This window comes from Bombus huntii, chromosome 2 (genome assembly GCF_024542735.1).
Source record: "Bombus huntii isolate Logan2020A chromosome 2, iyBomHunt1.1, whole genome shotgun sequence".
NCBI classification, from domain to species: domain Eukaryota; kingdom Metazoa; phylum Arthropoda; class Insecta; order Hymenoptera; family Apidae; genus Bombus; species Bombus huntii.
Window position 1 is genome coordinate 10,111,044 of NC_066239.1, and position 7,099 is coordinate 10,118,142.

Here is a 7,099-nt window from a genome sequence, read left to right on the forward strand (position 1 = left end):
AACGACAGTACGTGAGAATTTGTTAGTCACTCGAGTTGAAAACATTTCTTACATCGCGGAGTTTTAACAAGTGTACAAACTCAGAAAGTTATACGTCGCGAGTTTATCCTTTTCGTACGTCGCGCGTTCTCCGGCTCTCGTTTCAGTCGTCGTCGTGCATCGTCGCGCGTTCGAATTACCGCACACTTATCGTGACGAGGTGCACACGCGCGTTGACACGACACGAACGAGAAGACGAGGGCGTCGAAGAACGTAGGAAAAACCGGAGAAGAGAAAAGAGGGAAAGCTTGCGCGGCCGATGTTAAGGCGTTTTCAGTCTTCGTTCCGTCGCGTAATATGAGAAGATCACGCGATAAAGTTACAGTCTTTTCTTTGCTATCGTCGACGCTGTTGTCGACGTCGATGTCATCGTCGACGACGACGCTGGTTGTTGTCAAAAGCTCCTTACCTACTTGACGACGCTGGAAAAACTAAGCAAGAGATGGGACATCGCGTCGGTGGCTGTGTAGCGGTCGTGGTTGCGGCGACAGTGGTGTGTTACAGCGAGCGTGCATAGTCTCCATGGCGACCCAATAAGATCTCTCCCACAGGATGTAATGAAATCCTGAAAATCCCACAGACGCGCGGCAACCGAGCTACCTAAATAGCTAAACCAAGCTTCGTGTTTTCGATGTTGATCCCGCTCCTACTGGCAAAGTCCAGGCAAAGCGGTTGCTACGTCGCGACGCGTCGGTTAAGTGATTTCCGATTTGCCAACGAAAAAATGTTTCCCAACGATCAGAGTTTTATTTGACTTTTATCGAGTGCATTCTATAGGTAAATTTCAATTACGTGATCGGAGCTTTGTAAAAAATTATATTTGTATAAAATTATTAAATCTGTCGTATCAAAGGAAAAATTTAATAATTTTATGAACACAGCGAGTGCTTGACTTTAATAATTTTATACGATAGCTAAACAAGCTTAAATAATAAATAAACTTGTCACAGAAGTTATGTAAAAATTTGTAAGGTAGATATTTTATACGAATATCTTTGCCATAAATTTGTGTTTGTTATTATCATGTGTTTCAGGAATTAAGATTTATAAAACCGTAAATGTTTCGAGGAAAAACTTGGTTAAATATCCTTTACTCTTATCTAGTCACAGTGAATTGTTAGTTTTTAAATCACAACGTTTACAAATGTAGAATTTTCATTTTGTATTCTCGGAAATAATTTCACAAATTGACCCATAAAGATCTTGTTTGAAACCAATAATCTCGACAAGATGAAATACGTCTACGATCTACTATCAAATCTTAAAACCTCATAAATCCACTCAAGAACAAATTCCAGTAAATTCGAACGACGTGATGCAGAACATATAGTAGCAGAGAACACTCGATACAATCACCCGGCTAATACACATAAAATCCACTTTCGTATTAATCAAACTGGGAAAACCAGCACTGGATGCACCAGCACGACCAGCAGCTCGAGCCAAGGACTCGGTCAGTATTTTATAGAGTTGGTTTTTGCAAATTGAAATAACTAAACCTCTTGCCTGGCTACGCGATTCGAAAGCGCCGGCAAGAAACATCGATATAAATTTTCGAAGCGTGTGCAGCAACCGCGTCCTCGTAATCCTATTGTACAATCCTGGCAATATCTTCTCCTTAGCGAGGACAAGAAAGCCGGCTAGAACGAACCAGTTGACCGCCACCGGTGCATTCTATGAAATGTAACAATCCTGGGTTCTGGTAACAATATTAAATTTCCAGGGAATTTCATTTATCAGCGGGTACGAACACGGCGAATCTGATGCAATTGAAGATAACGAACTGTGCCTATTGCACAACGTTTCCGCGTATTAATCAGTATATAAGATCGTAACTCCTTGCCAGCCTTTTGTTACACCTTTATAATGTTCCCAACTGTTACGATAAAGCGATACGTTTTATACCATTCGAGAACCGGTACGTATTTTTGTGCGAAACAGTACTTTATGCGTCGTTCGCGTGCGAAACGTAAGAAGATTGAAATCAGCCTGATAAATCAACTCGTTTTACTGGGAGGATTACGCTGAATTTCACTCGAAAACGATAGGAAAGTTTGAAAATACGCGTATCGCAATTGGGAGATCGCCAAATAGTATCCACGTTAGCGCCCAGGAAATTGTTGAATCGTTACAGCCCCCTGAGTGTCAAACACACCGAGCAATCGCTACACGCTAATTGAATATATGTGTTAAATGTGTGTCACTCGGTTGAAAAAATGCTACGCTTTTCCCCGTCGATGCGAGAAAACGAGGGTCCGTTCACCTCGTTAAACGTACCTCTTCTATTTTCCCAATTTTTACAGACCCTTTTTTGCTTTCTATCTCGATCCCTTTCATCGTTCCAATTTCACTCGGTTAAAACGAAAATATGAAATTCAAACGTTAATTGCTACTCAATCATAAATCTTTTGCCCCGCACGCCACCGATATAAATAGAATAGAAAAGAAGATATACAATCATTCGTATTGCTTAAAAATAAAATCTAACAAACTACAAACCATCATCGTTAATTGGTCACAAAAAGTATAGAATATGGTATCTCTATTTTAACATCAGTCTTCGATCTTGACGTCAAACAGAAAAACCAAAAGAGTAAAAGGCAAAGGTAGGACAGAAGCGGGTTGCGATACGAGATGCGTGTGTCTCTTGTCCCTCGGATAAAATCTGACCGATCCCGGCAGACTGCCGGTTTTCCAGGGAGTCCAACACATCGATCACGTGCACGCCTAATAGCAGCACGTGTTGGTGATTACGCTCGAGGGACTGTGGCTAGATCGGGTCTAGGTAATTGCCTGAGCATCGAGCTTCCACCACCCAGCCTCCGATCTCCATCCGCCGTACCGGCAAACCCCCGTACACACCAGAATCACCCCGCATGTACGACCATCGATGGTATAGCCTAGCTACGTACGCGATTGATTGGTTAACATGTCTGGCTGGCCTCCAGTCTGGCCTTGATTATCTATCTCTCCACCCTGTCTGCAGCTTACTCACCTCAGTCCACTTTCTCTCTTGCTTCTCTGCCTGCCACTTTCCCACCCCCGCAGTTACGCGGCACCCACCACCGTATCATTCAAATTGCGGTATTAAATCCCTCTTCCCTGTGTCGGTGCAGCACATACCCCCTTCCCAAAAACTGTCCTCCCAAGGCACGATGAAAATTGCACATTTTACGTAGGACCGCGTAATTGAGGCTGGTGTAGCCGACCGTTCCAAGAGTTCTTCTCTACTTTACCCTCCTACATGATTCGTCTTTCCGTATCAATTTGTTTTACCTCTTTCTCCGCCTTTAATCGCGTAAATCGTTTTAGATAGAGAGGAAAATGCGGGTTTTATTGCGACTCGTATTTAATTATGATTCGCTTGCTTAAATTAAGATTAATTTATGAAGGGTTCATGAATATTCAGATTTTTTTACGGACACAACGTGGTCTGTTTTTATGGTGAGTTTTAATCTTTTTTGGTAACAAGAAGCTTGCTGGAGGTAACAGACGTCTGTGATACGTCCAACAATATTATTATAACGAACAACCTGTTACACGCATCGGAAAATGTCTAAGTAGTACACCCACCGATCAACTAAAGCAAATATAAATATGATTCTAAAGATTAAAATTTCTAGTTTATTATTTCGAACCACGCGTATCTCCGTGTTATGAGCCTCGTCTTCTTTGTAAACGTAAAACTACCCCAATATATACCGCGACTGTTAAATAAAATCTTAAATTACCAAAACTTAAAGTTACTGAAACTGTTACGATTTTAAAAATGTTGCGCTGCCTTCAAAAACCTCCGTCGAAATAAACTAAGGACATTGCAGTCGAAAGTTGAATAGTCCGGAATTGTTTTCCGCTGTGTTTGCTGGCGGCTAGGAGCCATCCTTTCTATGGTGTTGAACGTCAAACGACGCGGTGGAAAAAAAAGGAAACAGTGCGCAGACTTACGTGTCCCCAGGTGTGCCGCCGCTAAAAAAGCGTTATGGAAGGTAACTGAAAACGGCAAGCAGGGGTCCTCGGTATCTTTCATAATAGAAAGGAGGCGCGACATCCTCCGGCGCGTCTCGCCCCTTCCGAGCCGCGTTTTATTTTTCGGCTCGCAAAGGGAAGCATTTTTGCACGCAGTCTGAACACGTAGACTAGGGGCAGGGCAGGGCAGAAGCGTAGGTGTCTATTAAAGCACAAGAGTGACATAATACTCGCCACTTAAAAAGGGTTGCCGTGTGACCAGACAGCGAGAGGGTGTCTGGTGTCTCAAGAGCCCCACTCTACGGTGTATCATGCGCATCTCCGGGCTTTTCCCTTACGCGTTGCGTTAAGACAAATGCGTACCCTTAAGCGTACCCATACATATGCATACAGTATCTGCGCGTATCAGCACGTACTGGCGTGATTCAATACGCGAGGTGAGATCGATCGGTCGTTGATTAAATCGAGTGCAGCGCGGCTTACCGAAAGAACACTCGAACGTTTTCTCGATGGATTTTAATTTCTTCTTCATAGAGGGAATATGTTTGCGAAAACGAGAAATCTTGATTATTATAGTGATTTCGTGGAATTTTATGGCGTATATTTATTTAAAAAATTGCCAGAGTGACGTATTCATAAATAGTAACTTCTTCATGTAACATTAACATATCACTATTGCGTCCTGGCATTTTTCATATTTTTTATATTAATGGGTTTTATAAATTAGCGTGGAAAATTGCACTTTTTGGCATAATTTATTTTATACATAATTTGAGTTTGGTTGAAACTAGATTTAAACGAGAAATAATTTTGATATTAGAGATATTGATATTATTACAGAGTTCCTTTGAATAAAAATTGATAACTATCATTCTAACTAGACTTGAATCATTTACGTATCTCCGTCTAGACACTGTCATTTCCAAAATATGGAATTAATACTCACTAGTAGATAGCTATCCAGAGTTCAACATACATTAGGATGTCATTAAACTGTAAGACGACCATAAAGTTTTAAGCTGCGTTCTGTGTTACGGGTTCCTTGCATCCGAACCGGTTGAATTACACATTATACGCGGAATAAAAGTATAAGCAAAGGTTCTCGCGTTTCAGATGCAGAACTTCCGTCGGCTCTGCACCTGCAGGATGAAATTTATCCGGCTTCCGGTGCTTCCCCGTCCTCTCGAGACGTTTCATTCCGCAGATGAAAAGCACCCACGGATTACCTTTACAAAATACATGGGGGATCCTCCCCGTTTTCGCGGGGGTTGCTTGATCCTTCCCCTTTTTGCGAAAAACGTGGAATACAATTTTATGGCTTACTTTTTTTTTTTAAGAAAGATGCTCGTAGACTCTCGTTGGTTGAACGAAGAGACGAAACGACGCGAATGAAAAGGAAAGAAAAAGTGTACCTGAAAAAGGGAAAAAGAATAACAGAGATGCAGAGAGAGAGGGGGGGGGGGTAAAGGATAAAGATGAGAGAAGGAAAAGCGGGGACGGAACGTCTGCTCCTTTCTGCGATGCGTGACCCTTTTCCCTCGAAGCCTAACCAACCCCACGCGTGAGTTAGGCCACCTCGAAGGGTGTAAATGTACTAGGAGATAGATTCACAAATATACGAGAGAGCAGAAGGGAAGGGTGTTCGCGATGAAGGGAGGACGAAGCAGGATGCGGTAGAAATTCTACAAAATTTTAACCTCCAGACATCCATCACTATACGCGACAGCTAACCACCTCAACCCCTACAGATCTGCCAGACTGCACGCTTTTTTGCATGGCTTACCAAGCTATGTTTCGTCGGCGGATTCGTCAAGTGTGATCCGTCATGTGAACTCGTCTCGAAAGGAACGACACCTCCAATGATATTGTCATCGTCTACCGAACGATGGACATGTGAAAGATTTTTAATTTGAAAGTGCATCGTTTAATAGGGATTGTTGAGCGAGAAATAATTGCTATTTGAAACGTCGTTTTTGTATTATTTATTGGGTAATGTATTTTTTGCTTTGCGTATATTTGAAAATTTTGTGAGAAACTAGATGAGCATTCGACGTTTATGGCTTATTTGTTAGAAAATTATCGAGTATCGTAACGAAGAACTCTATTTGTTTGAAGACGTACAAAGATCTAATTACGTGGAGGGAAATCTTGTGTTGTCAATGGAACAATTTCTCCAAACACCTCTTTTATAAAAATTTTGCACTTACGACCGTTACACGCTGCTAAAAGATTGATGTAAAATAGAGACAGATAGAATGGAACAGGGAAGCGGTGTGGATATATTCAAGATCGATCTTTTTGCATCTGAAACTTGATAAGGTGTTCGTTTAATTGCTGTTCCAAGAACTACTCTATACACGAATTAAAGTAGCATATTAAATTAAATTTCACGTAGAACGTACATTACTAAATACAACATCAATTTGAATGATTAATTACGTACTCTTGTTGCAAATGCGGTCATTGAGTTATTACGATGCGTACATTCGATCCTACTTTATAACAATTATTTTTCTTCCTCATAAATTTGATCCAGAAATTTCGAGTCTCGTTTCGTTTTCAAATCAGGAACACGATATGTATCTATCATTGCCATAACAAAATACAAGAACGCAGAGTAACAGAATTATAAAAAGAAACGCACAGTACTCATACACAGTTCGATCTGCGAAAAAGAATCAGCTAATTTAAACTCAGTGTTCGTTTTGCTCGTTGCTCTCGTGAGCCACACAGCGGAGCCGCTATTTCAATTTCTCTATTAAAAAAGAGGAACTCACTTTCAAGCGTAGAGAAAGAATAACAACAACAACAACAACGCCAACAAGCTGCTGTTGGAGCAAGACTGCAGCGGCGGCGAATTAAACCTGAAAGCCGTAAATTACAATCCGGCTGGTTCTCCCGAACCGTGAGCGACCATGTTCTTCGTCGGAGTGGAATTATCCGCCGGTAAACAATGCAAAATTATAATGAACGCAAAAATTCACCTTTGTCGATACGTCGAGACCCGTAGACGCGAGAACCATGACCCTTCGTTACAGTGAAATATTCAGTATTGTTCGCGACGTAGCGCTCGTTCGAGGTCGCGTGAGAGCGC